The 20,292-nt window shown below is 39.9% G+C and overlaps 1 protein-coding gene across 2 annotated transcripts in view; it reads right to left on the bottom strand.

Moving 5' to 3' along the window:
• Window positions 1–20,292, bottom strand: part of NRG3 (neuregulin 3) — a 910,532-nt gene that overhangs the window by 128,795 nt on the left and 761,445 nt on the right. The window lies entirely within an intron of this gene.

Here is a 20,292-nt window from a genome sequence, read left to right as displayed (position 1 = left end):
TCATCATCATTAAATGTTTATATTATGTTTACGTCCCAGGGCCTCCAATGGGAGCATGGTCCCACTGTTCTGGGTGCTGTACAGATACAAAAAAGGGACAATCTCTGCCAATTAGGGCTTACAATCTAAAGAGAGAAGCATCTAGACAGAAGGGGATGGAGCTACAACGTACAAGCAAAGGAATGTGGTGAAGAAGTGACACAGTTTTGTTCATTATAGTTTCTTTCATACTTGGCAAAGTAGATTTAAAATGCTACCATTCTGATGTGGTAATATTTACATTCACTTTATGGTGATATAAATGACTATACTAGATGCAGAGCAAGAGGAAATCAGACCCAGAAAGTTATAACCAACAGTTTCAAAACTGGGTATCTAAAATTAATCTCCAAAAACCATATTTAGGATTAAATTAAAACAAAAAGGTGAAAAAAGAGGGTCAGGTTTTCAGTTACTACACATGTGCAACTCCCAGTTGTAGAGATCATCTGAATTTTTTTCTCCAATGGAAAATTTCAACTTGTCATTGAAATGGCAAAAACTAAAAATTTTTGTCCAAAAACCAAATGTTTTTAGGTTTTGGCCTCAACTTTTTTTGATTTGGAGGTTTTCAGGGTGTCCCCCCCTCCCCCGCCCCCCATCTATTTAGTTGGTTTGTTTTATTTGTATGAAAAATAGCAATTTTCTGCAGAAAGCAAACCCTTTTAAAAAAAACCCACCATTTTGTTGAAAACTCAAATTTCCACCACATCACAGTTTGATGGAAAAATTCTGACCACCTCTAGACAACAGTGTGCTATAAATATGCACAGAGATAACGCACGCTGCTGGAAAATCATCTCACTGTCCTTCTCCTGGAGATGTGAAAGGAAGGGATTTTAACTGCAGTCTGCTTCTTTTCATTGTATATGCAAATAATCACAATACAGAGGGACTCACTGGGTATTTGGCAAGGTTTGTAGTTTAGCAAGTACAATAAGTAGGAAAAATGGAATTAAAAATAATTGCATTCACAATCCTAAAATGGATCAGGTTGAAACTCGCTCACAGGTTCAGGATTTAGATATATATGGCTTGGAAGTTGTGCTTGGACATTACATCTTCTTGGATCCAGAGCACATGCTGGATGCACTCAGACTCTGACTCCTACAGGCACTGCTTCTGCCAGGTAGCACTGCAATGTGAGTTATTGTACTTCAGTAAAAGTTGCAGCCTTGGCCTTTACTCCAGTTAGCTGTGCATTGTGTTTTCTTTCTTTTCTATCCAGAGTGACAGCAGCAATGTACAGAATATCGTGAATAAAAATACTGGGTTTCCTGTAAGCTTTCAAATCTCTCTCAGATATGTTTAGTAGGGTACTTCACAAGACCTTTTAAAAGGTTCTGAATGTACTGAACTTTCACATTTAACTAAAAATAAATATCATAGCACAAGAAGGAATTGAAAACTGTTAAGAATCTGATCTTGAAGTGTTTATACACAATGAAGTCAAGCACAGTTTTTTTTCCAAAAGCAAAACCAGCTAAGTTCAGCCTCTGTCTCTGTCACATCATTGCTAGATTTCATATCTTTGAATGTGATGTGAAATTACGTGGTGCTTACTGAAAAACCAGGGAGCCAATCATCCAACACACTAAGAACATAAGAACAGCCATACTGGATCAGATCAAAGGTCCATCTAACCCAGTATCCCGTCTTCCGACAGTGGCCAATGCCAGGTGCCCCAGAGGGAATGAATAGAACAGGTAATCATCAAGTGATCCATTCCCTGTCTCCCATTCCCAGCTTCTGGCAAACAGAGACTAAGGACACCATTCCTGCCCATTCTGGCTAATAGCCATCGATGGACCTATGCTCCATACATTTAACTAGTTCTTTTTTGAACCCTGTTATAGTCTTGGAATTCACAATGTCCTCTGGCAAAGAGTTCCACAGGTTGACTGTGTGTTGTGTGAAGAAATACTCTTTTGTTTGTTTTAAACCTGCTGCCTATTAATTTGATTTAGTGATCCCTAGTTCTTGTGATAGGAGAAGGAGTAAATAACACTTCTTTATTTACTTTCTCCACACCACTCATGATTTTATAGACCTCAATCATGTACCTCCTTAGCCATCTCTTTTCCAAGCTGAAAAGTCCCAGTCTTATTAACCTCTCCTCATATGGGAGCCATTCCATCCCCCTAATCATTTTTGTTGCCCTTTTCTGAACCTTTTCCAATTCCAATATATCTTTTTTGAGATGGGGTGACCACATCTGCATGCAGTATTCAAGATGTGGGTGTACCATGGATTTATACAGAGGAAGTATGATATTTTCTGTCTTATTATCTACCCCTTTCTTAATGATTCCCAACATTCTGTTTGCTTTTTTGACGGTGGCTGCACATTGAGTGGATGTTTTCAGAGAACTATCCACTCCAAGATCTCTCTCTTGAATGGTAACAGCTAATTTAGACCCCACCATTTTATATGTATAGTTGGGAACTGCTAGTTTTGCTACACTACTTCTTGGAAAATGTGTTAAACTCCAGTTTGTTGAATTCATTTACAATCACATCTTCTTTACAGTATCTGCTACAGAGAACAAGCATGGTTATGCAAAATGCACAACATACATTTTATAACGAAAGAACACAGGATAGTGTTATGTGGTATAGTTAGGAGAAAGAACATTGGATAGTGTCAGGTGGTATAGTCTTATCAGAATGAGTTTGGGATGGATGCATTACTCAGGATTGGTGAATCCACAGATGGTTTATGCAGATAATCCCAAACACTCTTCTTTCATTATTGGCATGAAATACATATGTCACACACGCACATACACATTTTATATTTTATAGTGCTATATACTGCCATTCACATCATAGATAGGGTATATTGTTTGCAAAGGTATAAATGTATGAATGAATATGGGATCATAAACTACAAGAGTGGACAGTAATCTCATCATATATTATATTAATAGAAATAAGATTAGCTTCCTTCCGGAATTTTCACTTTTAATTATGTGACATTACACATGTACATATGCAATTTGCATATATTATTTGCCTGCAAATCACACAATATTTATTTTATACTTATCCTTAAACACTGTAAATTAAATCAAGATATTTATAAAGGTATCATCTGCTTACTTTAAAAAACTATAGTGGAAATCTAATGCTCTAGTCTGGTCTCCAAGGGACTAAGTTATAAAAAAAGATCAAGACATATTGTCTTTAAGTCTATGGCAGAACAGTTGATAAAAAATTATCTTTCCCAAACTGGGTCAAACATATTGCATAAAAAAACCCAATGTTTTTCATCAGCAATCTGCAGTCTCCTTCAAGAGTCTGCTGGTATGTTTTTTTTAAAAAAAGTGCATGTGCTATATCCACCCTTACATGCAGAGGTAGAAAGATTTTTCTAACATTGTGAGAGGCTCTCTATATATCAGTAAAAAACTATTATTATAAATATTTAGGCTACTTCAAAATGCGGTGAAATGGAGGATTGGTTTGAAGGACTAACTTTTAGTAGTGTGTGTGAGGGGTGGGAAACAGAGGTGGAGAAATGTTAGGTAGTGGCATTTTATATATCCCATAGGCCTAAAACGCAACATCAGCTACTGGCATTATCTACTGTTGACAAAGCTTTTTTCTGCAGATTATGAGGAAAAGGAGTCTATCTGAAATAAGCATTCACAGACCAGTATCCCAGCTGCCAAATGATATTCTTATTCCTAGTTCTACAAGAAATTAGAAGAAGGTATCTGGGTATGAAAAAAAACAAACAAAGAACAAACAAAGCAAACCTCTTGCTGACTCAATGCACATAAGATGTTCTACCCACACTGGAATATGCATTTGATGAATCCCTCCTCCCTCCCCAACCCCAACCCCCAGGACGTAAGCACAGGATACCAGTCCTTTTTGTAGGATGATTAATATGTCACTTGATAGCCTCTTTAAAATCATTGGTTTCAGATTAGCAGCTGGGTTGGTCTGTATCCGCAAAAAGAAAAGGAGGACTTGTGGCACCTCCACTAGTACCCCTTTTCTTTTTAAAATCATTGTTACCACTTTTTGTAAATGGGTAAATTAGGCACAGAGAACTGGAATTGTCTGGATATTTACAAGGATAAGTCATTCAGGGCAGGTTAGTTGATACCCAGACTAATTCTAGCTGCTATCTAAAGTGAGAACTGCTGTCGATGACAGCTGATATAGCCCTAAGGACTACATGTTTTCAATTGACCTAGGAGGCTGCTAGACATCACAGAAGCAACGCTGAAATGCTTCTGCAATGCACCAATTTTTATTTGTACTTTTTCTGTCTATAAATCAGGTGTTCCCTTTTTTAAGTGTGAATGCAGAAACATTCATATCCCCTACTGGGATACATTTTAGCATTTACAATAATTTTTTCAATGATATTTCTAGAATACTCTAACATAATCACTCTGTTTACATTTCTGGGTTAATGATTTAAAGGAGCCCCATTTTACTAATCCCCTTGATAGCAGCAGCAGCCATGCACTCCTGAATTAATAAATAGTAGCAAGAAAAGGAGTACTTGTGGCACCTTAGAGACTAACAAATTTATTTGAGCATAAGCTTTCGTGAGCTACAGCTCACTTCATCAGATGCATACAGTGGAAAATATAGTGGGGAGATTTTAGATACACAGAGAACATGAAACAATGGGTGTTACCATACAGACTGTAACAAGAGTGATCAGGAAAGGTGAGCTATAACCAGCAGGAGAGAACGAGGGAGGGAGGGACCTTTTGTAGTGATAATCAAAGTGGGCCATTTCCCACCTTGATTATCACTACAAAAGGTCCCCTGCCCCCCCCCCCCACTCTCCTGCTGGTAATAGCTCTCACCTTTCCTGATCACTCTCCTTACAGTCTGCATGGTAACACCCATAACTTGATTATCATACACATTGTAAGGAGAGTGATCACTTTAGATAAGCTATTACCAGCAGGAGAGTGGGGTGGGGGGAGAGAAAACCCTTTGTAGTGGTAAACACCCATTTTTTCATGCTTTGTGTGTATAAAAAGATCTATACTTTCCACAGTATGCATCCGATGAAGTGAGCTGTAGCTCACGAAAGCTTATGCTCAAATAAATTGGTTAGTCTCTAAGGTGCCACAAGTACTCCTTTTCTTTTTGCGAATACAGACTAACACAGCTGTTACTCTGAAACCTGTAAATAGTAGCAGAATCTCCTGATTGCTGGGCCTTGAAGGGTTTCTTTATCCATCATAAATCTTCACAAGCAGATAAGAGAATCTAGGCTACAATTTACATAAGTCTGAATATAACCAGATCCCCTCCACCCCCCAATGCACACACACACTTCTTCCCTCTAAGCCTCATTATACAGGGATTTGACTATATACAAAGACTCCTCCAACAGCTAACATTAAGGACTTATTTTCCTTAATATCAATGCTGCCCCAGCAGCAGTGGTGTTTACCAGAAGTGCAATCTGTGGTTTTGAGGATATGAAATAACTCGTTAGATGGCTAGGAGTTCAGGAATGTTAGCAGTCATTCAGTAAACTAATCAGTCCCACTGTTCACCCCGTAGCACTTTTACATTCTAAAGGAAAAGAGGTGTAGTTGCCAACACCAGAAAAGAAAAGACAAAATGGTTGTTTCTCAGGTTGGCTTTGTTTAGAATAGATACAAGAGAGGACAAATAACTCTTTTGAAAAGCTCAGGGCAAATACTGACGCTACTGAAATAAAGTCAATATACTGTATTTTCTAACTACTAGCAAACATACGACTAGAGTCTCATGTGATATAAGGAAGTGGAAACTTTCCTTAAGTCCTCTGCTGGGAAACCCTTTGTCTGTGGGAGTTCCCAGCATATGTAGAGAAGTGTGACCAACCTATACCATGGGGCATAGTAGAGGGACGGAGGAGCATGAGGGAGGCAGTGGCTCAAACATAATGAGCTCTGGCAATTGCCAGCCATCAGTAGCTGTCACCCCCAGGCAGCTCTTACTTGTGCTTTGACCAGGGCAAAGAATCAGGGAACTGTAACTTACACCTTGAGAGTCCATGTCACAATGGGAACCTAGGCTTGGATCAGGCTTTTACCATGCAGCCCATAGTAAGGGGCGCTCCCCATGTTTGATGAGGAAGGACCAATTTTGTAAGACCCCTCTATGGGGTGCACCATATTCCCTTTCCTTCTACATGTCCAGCCAACCGGTGAATGCATGGAAAGTGGAGCCATGACTCTACCTATTTCCTGCCCCTCCCCACCCAGTTTTGCCCTTGGGAGGAAATAAAATCTGAAGAGCAATCTTAGCGCTCCACCAAATATCATGACTGATTCAGGCAGCCCTAGCACAGTACATGCAATATGTGTGGGAGTCCTTACTCCCGCCTGTTCCTTATGAGGCCATGATAGACAAGGGCCAATCTGACCGTTAGAAAGTAAATAGTATTTGTATTTATGATTTCTGAGCACTCAAAGTGTGCTGGGCACATCATAAGAACTAGCGGAGTTACAGAACCTCATTCTCCACTGCCCTACCCTTTTGGTGGTCTTTTACACCTGTACAAGGATGCAGAGGCTGGGGTGGGGAAGGGAGGAATGCTACTATTCTGTTTTGGAAGCATTCTTCACCCACTTTGCATAGCTATGAATGACAACAACATGGGAGGTGGTAGGGAAGCCGGACCTTGGTGTTGGCCCCCAACAGCTTACATTCTAAATTTAGATATCACACAACAAATTGAAATGCAGAAAGGGACAAAAATTAGGGTGAGGGATGGAGGAGGGCGAGTGAGGGTTAGACTCTCTGCTCTTTCAGTCACGAAATAACCAAATGTACAATTGTAAACTATTCTGAATATTCTTCATTCTCTGCATCCATGGAACACAAGAGAAAAAAGCCAAGTTCCAGAAAACAGAAGTGAACATCAGGGTACTGTTTAATTTCATTTCGTAAACAACCTAGAGCATCTGATTGTGAGCCAAAAGATAAGTCTTATATAATAGCTGCTTTATGACAGTAGTAGGCCACAACAACAATATGGATACAAAGTGGTGTGCGTGCACGCATGGGGGCATGCGCACACACAGAGTGTCAGCAGTTTCGCTCTGGTGGGTAGATGATCCTACCAGAGAGACTCTCCTCACATATTGAATTCAATCTTCAGCTGCAATGCAACACAGACACACCCTATAAAATATTAATGATCAAAATTAATTTGCAGCTTAAGAGATACTGGCCCTGTGCTCATATCTACATCATACTCTCTCTCTTCACAGCAGCCAAAGCATTCATAGCACAAAAAATGCAAAAGCAGATTTCAAAGGCAATAATAACAATGCTGTGATTTCCTCTCAGAGTGGGTCCTTTTTTGAAAAATGTTGTTAGCTTCTTGAATTGTCAATTTATTTAAAGTAATGCCAAAATGTTCTGCTTTTGGGGAACCTTCGGAATGCCTGAAAGGAAACATATTTCTTATGAAATAACTGGCTGCTGCAAAATGATTGCATGTACACAGGACAGTATAAATGCGTTATTACTTTGCTAGCAGACATTTACCACCCACAGTTAAATATACGGCAACAGTGTAGGTTTCTCTCATTTTCAGTACAGGGAATATTGATAATACTATACGAATGGTAAATACTGTGCTGCAGTAAATGTCCCATTCTTTTCAAACTGTCCCTGTATCCTTTTTTAGTTCTGTGTTATGTCATTTTAGCGATAGATTGAGCACAAATGAACACAGTATTCCAGATGAGGCATATATGTATTATAATGATATTGGGTAACTTTTTCAAAAGCCTCCATATGATGTTCCTAAGTCCAATTTTCTAAGTGTCTAAATCTCACAGATTTTCAATAGCACTTAGACTTGTAAGTCCCTCAGATGGTTTGGAAAAGGGTAACCATTGTATTCATTTCAATGGCCCGAAAAACTCTCCCCTTTTTACACAGAGCTCTCCCCTCCCACATGGAAGGGGGGTACTTAAACACATCTGCACACACCTACCCACCCCGTGGAAGCTACAGAGTGTTTTCTGAGAGTCCAAGGTTCATACTGAGGGACGGGGGTAAAAAAAGGGCACGAAAGGGAGAGGAATGGCAATTTACAATTTCAACCCTCACCCCCCTACTCTAGACAATGCAGCTTTGGGTGCAGGCATCCCATGGATTCCCTGGGAGCCCAGCAGAAATTTTCTGAATCCCCTTCCTCCTGAGAGAACCATGTGGGAACATCTGTGTCAGGGGATTTTTCATAGAGATTTCATCCCTTAGGTCTCCCACGTGCAGGTTTTACTGGGTAGTGGGGTGCTCCTTTACATTGCACCGTCCACCTGGATATTGACGGCTTCTCCCTGAATGGTTACATTTGTTTTAGAACCCAGCAACATTTATGAGTAGTTTTGATTATTTCTTATGTTATCCCTTTACTTTATGTTTATCAACACTGAATTTTATCATTATGCTCTCCATTCACTTGGCTTTGTTAGATCCCTCTGACTTCCTTGGATTTTTTTCCAGTCTTGAATAACCTAAATGATTGTGTGTCATCTGCAAATTTTCCCACCTAACTGCTCACTTCCTCTTTCATTAATAAATATATTAAACAATACTGGTCCCAGGTCCTGTTCCAGCAAAGCACATATGCAAATATTTAACTTTAAGCTCATAAGTAGTCTCATTGACTTCAAGACTTGCCATGTTGAAAACTGACCATTTATTCCTGTTCTGTTTTCTGTCTCTTATCCAGTTTCTAATCCATGACAGTACTTTGTCTCTCCATGACTACTTAGTTTCCTTAATAGCCTCTTGTGAGATACTTTGTCAAAGGCTTTTTGAAAGTCAATGATACAGGATGGTTGTAACCAAGAGCAGAATTTCACCTGATGCTTGCAAGGACAATATTAATAAAAACATTAGGAATTGTGGATGTGCCACAGACTTTATATTTGAAACACAGGGCTAAATTCCTGCTCTCAGTTAAACCTGTGAAACTGCAGTGACTTCAATGCATAGTGTAACTGAGCATATAATTTATTCCATAGATTTTTGAGGGTATTTTGTGTTGTTACCAGGATTTAGTGAGGTGAATGAAAGGGAATGTACGTAAAACAATGCACTTTGATCTAGAATTTGCACATCGGGCCTGATCCAAATCTCAGTTAGGTTGATTAGAGTCTTTCTGTTTATTTTAGTGGAAGCTGAATCATACTCTGAATAGGTTACTTTAGACGTGTATATTTTTATTTTAACAGTATGTTAAATGTTGTTATTAGCATCTCATCATGCTTTCTTAGATCAGTGTCTTATTGTCCCCTCATTCTTTGCTCTTTTGTTTCAGTACTCATAAAGGACATACTAGAGAGCTTCTTTCCTAAGAATAATATATATACATTTGATCTAGAGAGAAAGGAATAAAAGTGAAATGAGAAAGGGTGGAGGGGAAAGAAGAATCAAAGAGCAGGTAAAATGATGGAATGATAGCAGGCTAAAATTACATTCATTAGATATTTCTGCCCACAATGGCATGAGCAGAACTGGGTGGACTATTTTCAAGGAATTTTTTCATTCACAGGTTATTCATCCACAATGAGATTAGGATGTTCATGGAATGATTCATTATTTGTAGAATATTTTATGCAAACATATTGCAGGCTAAAAATTACAGGGACAAATGTGTGAAAAATGAATGAAAAGAGTCCCAATACCTTTTGAAATATTTATATTTACCCCCCTTGAAATATAAGTTAAAGAAAGCTGTCAGACTCAACTTTGAATTCCTTAGCCTTTGTTGGTTTGCAATGCCTGAGACCCTCAACATTTATAACATTCTTTTTTATCCACCTAATCTGATGCTAACGTAGATTGATATAAATCTAGAGGCATCCACAGAAATGTTTTTGTAATTCACCATCAAATAATGTAGTTACTTTAAGGCCCCAAATCAACAAAAAAATTTATACAACAGCTTTTTTATTGCTGAAGTCCAGGCATCATGCCACAAGAGTGGGTCATTAACTAAATAATGTGACTGTATCACAGTTTATATTGTGATTTCTGCTCTGTTTTGAATCATTATGTTCTGAAGACCTAACATATTAGTAAGATGGGAAGTTTCAGAGTAGCAGCCGTGTTAGTCTGTATCCGCAAAAAGAAAAGGAGTACTTGTGGCACCTTAGAGACTAACAAATTTATTTGAGCATAAGCTTTCGTGAGCTATAGCTCACTTCATCGGATGCAGTGAGCTGTAGCTCACGAAAGCTTATGCTCAAATAAATTTGTTAGTCTCTAAGGTGCCACACGTCCTCCTTTTCTTTTTAAGATGGGAAGGTTATTCATTTTAATATTTAATGTTACATGTTCCTTTCTAAACAGATAGTTGCTGATGTGTGGAAAATTCTGTACTTTAAGGTTCTTCCACTGTTGTATTTGTTGCTAGTCTTAAAGTCGCTTTAATTTACACTTTATAAATACATAGGCACGTGGGAATACCTACTAATGAGCATAACAGAGGATACACTTGGGCTCACTAATGGATTAATTTATTACTACCTTGAAGACAAAATGTGACACTGTGTCTGAGTTGCAGAGCTTTTTTCATGACAGTCATATTGAAATGATATTTTCCCCAATTCAAAAGAGAGGGTTTATTGTCCCAGCTGCCCCCTAATCCACCAAGTAAATAAGAATATAAAGTACATCTCTAAATGGCACTGGCCAATAAAAGACAGAACTAGAACAGAAAATACTCTCCAGGGGCTGCTGTGGCCATTATAATCTGTTCTAAGGTTAGGCTGACTTTGGCAAAGAGGAGACAACTCTCAGTGCTAGAGCAAAGTACTTTCCTCCCCAACGAATCCCACCAACTAACTCATAGGATTAGTTAAATTGTCCTAGGAGGAGGAAATGTGATCGCAAATCTGTGGTGCATTACAGTGGGGCAGCTAAAATGCTGTAGCCACATGTGGAAGGAGGGATGAAGGTGAAGTTAACTTTATAGGTATAGCCCTGTCTAACCTGTCTCACACTCAAGTGAATAAGAATTCACAGGTGCTTGGATAAGAACAGCATCTTCTCTGAGTATTTTCTATTTCTTTTTCTATTATGTTTTATGATGGTTGGTATTAGATAGTGTTCACCCTCTTAGTATATTTAACGATGTTTAGCAATATGACAAGTTATATATCTACACCAAAGCAACTGGCTTATTGAACCCAGATTGGTGTCTGTTGATTTAAATGGAGCCCAGGGTGTTTTGGGACAAGGATATTTCTCCATTTCAATAGGGAGTCTCATTGTCCAAGCTTCTCCCCCCAAAAGTCTATAGGGAGTTATCAGGATTAACCTATTAAACCACTCAACCATTTTGAGAGATTTTGATTGGTTTTGTTCCCTATCCCCTCCACCCTATCCCATCAGCAAGAAACACACTTGACTTTTTACATCTCCAGTACATGCTATTTTTTTTCTTGTATCTGGGTTATTTAAGAGGCACAATACATCTTTTTAGATATTATGTTAATTTGTTTTTGTAATGTATTTATGCACAAAACACTCAGTGCAACTTTTTTTCCAGTGGGAAAATTGCTTTGGATGGTCCATTGCCTTATTTATTCAATTGGAATGAAAAGACACAATTTAAATTTCAGAAGATTACCATTCAAAGAACTGGTGGAAATATTATTTGAGACAGAATAATAAAACTGGACAGAACAAAGAATAAGAAATATCATAAGGAATAATTGCACTATGTCTTAGGAGTGACTACATGGCTATCTGTAAGCTTTTACTTTTTCTCGACAGTATATGGTTCTCTGAACATAAAGATACCAAGAGTCCGATTCTCTGTTGTTACCTGACCACTTTGTACCTCTCAGGTAGCAGAAGGGGTTTGGATAGCATCAGGATCTCCCCGTCTGGGGATTTTCTGGCAATAGGGGAAGTTCTACATGGTGTATAACAATTTCATACATCACCACTCCCAGACTGCTTTAAATTACACTATGTACATCAACAAGCTAGCTCACCTGTTCCCCATATGTCATTCAATCCATATAAAAGTAAGAAAAATTATGTACATACAAGTATCCTCCCTGCTGTGCTTGGTCATTTCGTAAAACAAACGTTCATTATTCATCCATTTTTTTTTAAATAGCCATTTCATATCAAACCATTCAAAATTTGGTGTGCTTTCAGTGTAAACCAATAAAAGATGTTTTGCAATCTGATTGTTTTAAAAAAAAAACACCTTTCAGTGAGTAAACAGGTAGAGCTATTCTTACTTTCAATCAAAATTTCATAATACAAGATTTTCAAAAACAAGTTCCTAAAGTTAAGGTCCTAAATCCACACTTTGGATGCTACATAAATTGGCTGATTTTTCAAGTGGCTTCTGTTGAAATCAGTGGCAGTAGTGGGTGCACTTAGCACTCTGTTGAAAATCAGGCCATTTTTTTAGGAGCCTAAATTTAGATGTCATACACTGTAATGTGTAAACCTTGTATTTCATTTCATTTTTTTGGAACAGTCACTAGTGATCACATCTGTGACATCCGAGATATGCTGGTTTTATGGTCACTGATAACAGGATAAGAAGTAATTGGCTTAATCTGCTGCAAGGGAGATTTAGGTTAGAGGTTAAGAAAAACCTTAAGGATAATTAAGTATTGGAATAGGTTACCAAGAGAGGTTGTAGAATTGCTGTCGTTGAATGTTTTTAAGAACAGGTTAGACAAACAGCTGACAGGAATGGTCTTGGTCCTGACTCAGCACTGGTGGGGGGTAGGAGGTGGACTAGATAACCTTGTTAGGCCCCTTCCAGCCCGACATTTCTAAGGATTCTGTTTTTCTATATTGTGCAGCAATCCTCAAAACCACAAAATTAGATGGAAGATACCATCAAAAGGTTAATTGTATTTTTCCCCACTTTTGTGAGAAAAATTGGTGAAGGGGAAAAATATCATCTGGATTTGCTTTGCAAGCAAAGCTGTTTGTAGTGCCCTAAGGGCTGACCCTGGCATAGCTGCAAAATGGAGTCCTGAAATACCATCGATCCAGTGCCAAAGAAACACTTCAGATTTGACAAACGTCCAACAAAAACTGTTCTTATGAGGTATAAATAATATACAGTGCTGAAGAATGGAATAAACTATTGATTTTCTTTCCCTTTGGATGACAAAGTAAAACTTGCTTGTGGCACTGCTTTACTCTGCCACCAGAACTGAAAGATTATCTGTGAAAATAAATAATAATGTTCCACTCTTCAGAGAATTATGTAAACTAGAAATACAAACAACTGCACCATCTGGAGCCTGCAATTTCAAGAAGGATGCCTCAAATAAATCATCTACATTTAATACCATTACGTTATTTCTACAGGTAGCAAGGCTAATAAGTAATTTTTTATGGCTGCTGTGTTGACCTTTAATGGCTAGATCTTCCCTTGACTTACACCCAAGTAATCCTCACTGAAGTGTTTAGGATTGCAAATCAGTACAGAATTTGGCCCTATGATATTAACTATTTGTGTGTGTATTTATGTACAGTAGAACCTCAGAGTTCCAAACACCTCGGGAATGGATGTTATTCGGAACTCTGAAATGTTCATAACTGTGAACAAATGTTATGGTTCTTTCAAAAGTTTACAACTGAACATCGACTTAATACAGCTTTGAAACTTTACTCTGCAGAAGAAAAATGCTATTTTAACCATATTAATTTAAATGAAACAAGCACAGAAACAGTTTTCTTACCTTGTCAAATCTTTTTTTTAACTTTCTCTTAATTTTTTTAGTAGTTTTTGTTTAACAAGCACTGGACTGTATTTGCCTTGTTTTTTTTTTTTTTCATCTTTGCTGCCATCTGATTGTGTACTTCTGGTTCCAAATGAAGTGTGTGGTTGACCAGTCAGTTCATAACTCTGGTGTTCGTAACTCAGGGGTTCTACTGTATATATATACATACACACACACACCCCCCAAAATAAACTAAATCACTCTAGGTTTTGTTTAATAGTTCTTGATTTAGCACAGCACTTGTGCTTGTACTTAATTTTTAATATGTATATAGTCCCACTGAAGTTAGCCAATGGAACTTTTCACATGACAAAAGCGACACATGCGCTGAAGAGCTTTCCCGCATCCAGGCCAAAATCCTTAAGATTAGGTGTCAACCAAATGTAATGATACATCGTTTTTTTTCTGGACACTGTGAAAGAAGAGAAAATGGAAACATATTACTTCTGATTTATTTCATATGTGATACCCAGAAATGGTCACAAACTTGTCCACATGAGTAAGGACTGAGCAAGACTTCAAGATTTGGCTCCATGCCATGCTTCGCCTGAATCCACACAATTTAAAGATGCTCTTGAATTTTAATTGCTAATAGTTTCAGCTTACACAAATAGAATTGCATGAAAATGAACAAACTCGCAAGTGCATTATCCAAAATTGAAGCCATCCATATACCGACCATTGATCTGTACCACTGCATGTGGTTCATTAAAAAACAAGATTCACAGAGATGTTGAAGCTCTTTCTAAATGTATCTTTCAAAAACTTAAAACAAATGTGACCACTTTATATGATCAGATCCCTCTTTTGCATCTGAGCATGCAGCAAATGGTGCATCTAGTTTACTAGCTTGATGAATGGAATTCAAGAGCCTTTGCTGAAAGCTTCTTTCAAATTAAACCCCACTGATCAATATGCATCTAATAAAGCAGGCATTTTTCTAACTGGGATGCCAAGATTTTCCCTGAGATTTTGCAGTCTCGGCGTATCAACTATATTGGTTTATAATTGGCAGAACAAATGAAAACTTCCTTCCTTATTCAGTATCATTACTGAGTCCACTCATCATCTCTGGTAGGTCTTGGGTTTTTGGCTTCATTCAGTATTTACAAAAACCACTCTATTATTACTTCTATTGCATCAGCATCGAGTGGCCCCAGTCATGGACCAGTACCTCATTGTGCTAGGAACTGTAGATGCATGTAACAAAAAGACAGTTCCTACCCCAAAGACCTTACAATCAAGTATTATATTTACCAATAGCGTATAAAATTGAGCAGCTACCCATTTGCTCCTATGCTTTTTTCCACTTGTCCAACAACCAATAGCCTGCTTAACCTCACCTAATCACAGCCAATGAATCTTCTGGTATAACATAATCATCACTGTCATCTCCCACCTCTGACTGGCTAACGATGCCAGCCTCTATCGCCCACTTATTATATTTTCAAACAAGCACCTTAATGCTTTCTCTCATGCTGCTTCTCGCTCTTGGAAGGAGCTCCCTCTAAACATCTGTAAAGCTAATGCATTGTCCTTCTAAATCCCTCCTTATAACTTCTCTTTGTCATGATGCTTACAAAAAACCTAACAGCAGTGAGGCTGCTTGTACGGAGAGACCACTGCCTGTCATGCTGGCCAATACTGGCTCATTGTTTGCTTGGTATTCCCATGTCTGTCTGTATCTGTTTGTTGTCTCTTGTCTTATATTTGGATTGTAAACTCTTTGGGGTGTGAACTGTCTGTTTGTTCCATGTTTGTATAGCACTTAGCACAAAGAGGTCCTGGTGAATGACAAGGGCTCCTAGGTTATGGCAATACAAGTAAATAATAATAATAATGATAATTTGACAGCACTGTGTGTATAGCCAGTTTCAACGTTCTCTGTGTACTCAATTAGGAACTCACACTGCAAGCATCTATATGAGTAACTTTATGCCCATGAGTAGTCCCCTTTACATTCAATGGAGCAAACTCATTTGAGGAAAATTAAACACACACACATATTCTTTCCAGGATTGGGATCTTAGTCAGTCAACTTTTCCCTTGCCAAAAAGACTGTCACAAGAACATCAGAAAGAGATCAGAAAAAAATCAGGATATACTATTTAAAAGACGTTCTGTCAGAAAACTGATTTTTTAATTTAATTAGCCAATTTCACAAGACTCAAATTCACAGGCTATATTTTAAAAACAGAGGACCAAACCTGGTGTAAGTCTTGGTCTAAGATGGTGTAAGTTTTGGTCTAAGATCGTGTAAGTCAGCGTAGCTGCAATGAACCCAATGGTGCTATTCTGATTTATACCAGCTAAGAATGTGGTCCATACCAAGCTAAATTCTAAGCTATTCAAGGGGCTATTTTCCCCCAAGAGAAGTGTGACTGATGATATTGTCATAGGAACAATAGAAACCTAGATGAAATGTGTGTGTGTCGGGTGGGGAGAATTGCAGAGACTAGTTAAGATGAACCAAGTAAAAATCATCATCATCATCATACAGCTAAAATCAAATACTGTATATTCTACAGATGTGGATTTTCCCATTGGTACATGTGAATTAGATTACAGAATGCAAATAGTTCATTTAGCTAAAGCCAATGACAAATTATTTTAAGTATTTGTATCCAGAAAGAAAAGGAGTACTTGTGGCACCTTAGAGACTAACCAATTTATTTGAGCATAAGCTTTTGTGAGGTACAGCTCACTTCTTCGGATGCATACTGTGGATAATACAGAAGATGTTTTTAAACACACAAACCATGAAAAAATGGGTGATTATCATTACAAAAGGTTTTCTCTCCCCCCCCCATCCCCCCCCCCAAAAATCCCACTCTCCTGTTGGTAAGAGCTTATCTAAAGTGATCACTCTCCTTACAATGTGTATGATAATCAAGGTGGGCCATTTCCAGCACAAATCCAGGGTTTAACAAGAATGTCTAAGGGGGGAGGTAGGAAAAAACAAGGGGAAATAGGTTACCTTGCATAATGACTTAGCCACTCCCAGTCTCTATTCAAGCCTAAGTTAATTGTATCCAATTTGCGAATGAATTCCAATTCAGCAGTCTCTCGCTGGAGTCTGGATTTGAAGTTTTTCTGTTGTAATATTGCAACTTTCATGTCTGTAATCGCGTGACCAGAGAGATTGAAGTGTTCTCTGACTGCTTTATGAATGTTATAATTCTTGACATCTGATTTGTGTCCATTTATTCTTTTGCGTAGAGACTGTCCAGTTTGACCAATGTACATGGCAGAGGGGCATTGCTGGCACATGATGGCATATATCACATTGGTAGATGTGCAGGTGAACGAGCCTCTGATAGCGTGGCTGACGTTATTAGGCCCTGTGGTGGTGTCCCCTGAATACATATGTGGGCACAGTTGGCAACGGGCTTTGTTGCATGGATAGGTTCCTGGGTTAGTGGTTCTGTTGTGTGGTATGTGGTCGCTGGTGAGTATTCGCTTCAGGTTGGGGGGCTGTCTGTAGGCAAGGACTGGCCTGTCTCCCAAGCTTTGTGAGACTGTTGGGTCATCCTTCAGGATAGGTTGTAGATCCTTGATAATGTGTTGGAGGGGTTTTAGTTGGGAGCTGAAGGTGACGGCTAGTGGCGTTCTGTTATTTTCTTTGTTAGGCCTGTTCTGTAGTAGGTGACTTCTGGGAACTCTTCTGGCTCTATCAATCTGTTTCTTCACTTCCGCAGGTGGGTATTGTAGTTGTAAGAAAGCTTGACAGAGATCTTGTAGGTGTTTGTCTCTGTCTGAGGGGTTGGAGCAAATGCGGTTGTATCGCAGAGATTGGCTGTAGACAATGGATCGTGTGGTGTGGTCAGGGTGAAAGCTGGAGGCATGTAGGTAGGAATAGCAGTCAGTGGGTTTCCGGTATAGGGTGGTGTTTATGTGACCATCGTTTATTAGCACTGTAGTGTCCAGGAAGTGGTTCTCTTGTGTGGACTGGTCCGGGCTAAGGTTGATGGTGGGATGGAAATTGTTGAAATCATGGTGGAATTCCTCAAGGACCTCTTTTCCACGGGTCCAGATGATGAAGATGTCATGAATGTAGCGCAAGTAGAGTAGGGGCGTTAGGGGACGAGAGCTGAGGAAGCGTTCTTCTAAGTCAGCCATAAAAATGTTGGCATACTGTGGGGCCACGCGGGTACCCATAGCAGTGCTGCTGATTTGAAGGTATACATTGTCCCCAAATGTGAAATAGTTATGGGTAAGGACAAAGTCACGAAGTTCAGCCACCAGGTTAGCCGTGACATTATCGGGGATAGTGTTCTACCACAGTATTCTTGTCAGCAAGTTAAGGAAGTATGGGCTGGATGAATGCACTATAAGGTGGGTAGAAAGTTGGCTAGATTGTCGGGCTCAACGGGTAGTGATCAATGGCTCCATGTCTAGTTGGCAGCCGGTGTCAAGTGGAGTGCCCCAAGGGTCGGTCCTGGGGCCGGTTTTGTTCAATATCTTCATAAATGATCTGGAGGATGGTGTGGATTGCACTCTCAGCAAATTTGCGGATGATACTAAACTGGGAGGAGTGGTAGATACGCTGGAGGGCAGGGATAGGATACAGAGGGACCTAGACAAATTGGAGGATTGGGCCAAAAGAAATCTGATGAGGTTCAATAAGGATAACTGCAGGGTCCTGCACTTAGGACGGAAGAACCCAATGCACAGCTACAGACTAGGGACCGAATGGCTAGGCAGCAGTTCTGCGAAAAAGGACCTAGGGGTGACAGTGGACGAGAAGCTGGATATGAGTCAGCAGTGTGCCCTTGTTGCCAAGAAGGCCAATGGCATTTTGGGATGTATAAGTAGGGGCATTGCCAGCAGATCGAGGGACGTGATCGTTCCCCTCTATTCGACATTGGTGAGGCCTCATCTGGAGTACTGTGTCCAGTTTTGGGCCCCACACTACAAGAAGGATGTGGATAAATTGGAGAGAGTCCAGCGAAGGGCAACAAAAATGATTAGGGGTCTGGAACACATGAGTTATGAGGAGAGGCTGAGGGAACTGGGATTGTTTAGTCTGCAGAAGAGAAGAATGAGGGGGGATTTGATAGCTGCTTTCAACTACCTGAGAGGTAGTTCCAGGGAGGATGATTCTAGACTATTCTCAGTGGTGGAAGAGGACAGGACAAGGAGTAATGGTCTCAAGTTGCAGTGGGGGAAGTTTAGGTTGGATATTAGGAAAAACTTTTTCACTAGGAGGGTGGTGAAACACTGGAATGCGTTGCCTAGGGAGGTGGTGGAATCTCGTTCCTTAGATATTTTTAAGGTCAGGCTTGACAAAGCCCTTGCTGGGATGATTTAATTGGGTATGGGTCCTGCTTTTGAGCAGGGGGTTGGACTAGATGACCTCCTGAGGTCCCTTCCAACCCTGATATTCTATGATTCTATGATTCTTGACGGCTTGTAGTCCACCTTGGTGTGGAATGTTGGTGTAGAGGGCTTCTAGATCCATAGTGGCCAGGATGGTGTTATCAGGAAGATCACCGATGGATTGTAGTTTCCTCAGGAAGTCAGTGGTGTCTCGAAGGTAGCTCGGAGTGCCGGTAGCGTAGGGCCTGAGGAGGGAGTCTACGTAGCCAAACAATCCTGCTGTCAGGGTGCCAATGCCTGAGATGATGGGGCGCCCAGGATTTCCAGGTTTATGGATCTTGGGTAGCAGATAGAATATCCCAGGCTGCGGTTCCAGGGGTGTGTTTGTGCGGATTTGATCTTGTGCTTTTTCAGGGAGTTTCTTGAGCAAAGGCTGTAGTTGCTTTTGGTAACTCTCAGTGGGATCAGAGGGTAATGGCTTGTAGAAAGTGGTGTTGGAGAGCTGCCGAGCAGCCTCTTGTTCATATTCCGACCAATTCATGATGACAACAGCACCTCCTTTGTCAGCCTTTTTGATTATGATGTTAGAGTTGTTTCTGAGGCTGTGGATGGCATTGTGTTCTGCACGGCTGAGGTTGTGGGGCAAGTGATGCTGCTTTTCCACAATTTCAGCCTGTGCATGTCGGCGGAAGCACTCTATGTAGAAGTCCAGTCTGCTGTTTCGACCTTCAGGAGCAGTCCACCTAGAATCCTTCTTTTTGTAGTGTTGGTAGGGAGGTCTCTGTGGATTAGTATGTTGTTCAGAGGTGTGTTGGAAATATTCCTTGAGTCGGAGAAATCGAAAATAGTATTCTAGGTCACCGCAGAACTGTATCATGTTCGTGGGGGTGGAGAGGCAGAAGGAGAGGCCCCGAGATAGGACAGCTGCTTCTGCTGGGCTAAGAGTATAGTTGGATAGGTTAACAATATTGCTGGGTGGGTTGAGAGAACCATTGCTGTGGCCCGTTGTGGCATGATTATCATACACATTGTAAGGAGAGTGATCACTTTAGATAAGCTATTACCAACATGAGAGTGGGTTTTTTCGGGGGGGGAAGGGGGTGTGGGGGGGGGAGAAAACCTGGATTTGTGCTGGAAATGGCCCACCTTGATTATCATACACATTGTAA

Source organism: Lepidochelys olivacea (genome assembly GCF_965140295.1).
Source record: "Lepidochelys olivacea isolate rLepOli2 genome assembly, chromosome: 7".
Lineage (NCBI taxonomy): Eukaryota > Metazoa > Chordata > Testudines > Cheloniidae > Lepidochelys > Lepidochelys olivacea.
The sequence above is the reverse complement of the archived record's forward strand: the minus strand, read 5'-3'. Positions and strand labels throughout refer to the sequence as shown.